The sequence below is a fragment of the Tigriopus californicus genome, chromosome 2 (genome assembly GCF_007210705.1).
Source record: "Tigriopus californicus strain San Diego chromosome 2, Tcal_SD_v2.1, whole genome shotgun sequence".
Lineage (NCBI taxonomy): Eukaryota > Metazoa > Arthropoda > Copepoda > Harpacticoida > Harpacticidae > Tigriopus > Tigriopus californicus.
The window spans coordinates 11,252,148-11,252,668 of NC_081441.1; the positions used below are offsets into that span (position 1 = coordinate 11,252,148).

The 521-nt window shown below is 42.2% G+C and overlaps 1 protein-coding gene across 1 annotated transcript in view; it reads right to left on the reverse strand.

Annotated features, from left to right (window-relative positions):
* LOC131892790 (FMRFamide peptide receptor frpr-18-like) overlaps window positions 1-521 on the reverse strand; it is a 43,510-nt gene that overhangs the window by 4,286 nt on the left and 38,703 nt on the right. The window lies entirely within an intron of this gene.

The window sequence follows — 521 nt, forward strand, 5'->3', positions numbered from 1 at the left end:
AGAGTGAGAGAGTGAGACCGAAAGAGGAGAGATTAAGTTTAGTGCTTTGAATATGGCCCTCTTCTAATTTGATTGAACTGGACTCTTTAGCCCGCTTTCACCCGCGGAGATTATCACCCATGGGAAAAAAAGTTTGGACGCTTTTTGGGCCTTAATTATGGATTAGGTTCTCTCTCTTTAGTACTTGCTGAGAAGGACCTTAAATATCCCTCGTTTCCAAATTTGCTCATGGCTGGAAAAGCTCTTAAAGTCAAAAGGACTGGTGGAAAAGGGCCCACGCATTTATGAGTAAGATGGTTCCATTAAGCGTTCTACGTAAATAAAGTCGAGGAAAGAGCGATCCTGACAAGTCAGCCATCATTGAGGCATTCAACAAGTTTGCCGGGATGCCGAGCGAAAGAAGTTACTCCAAAACTTTTCCTTCATGGTGCACTTGTCCAACATCCAGAAACACTGGAACCAATTACAAACCTCCCAAAGAATGAGAATCATAAATTTAAAGAGGTCCAAATACTGCATGA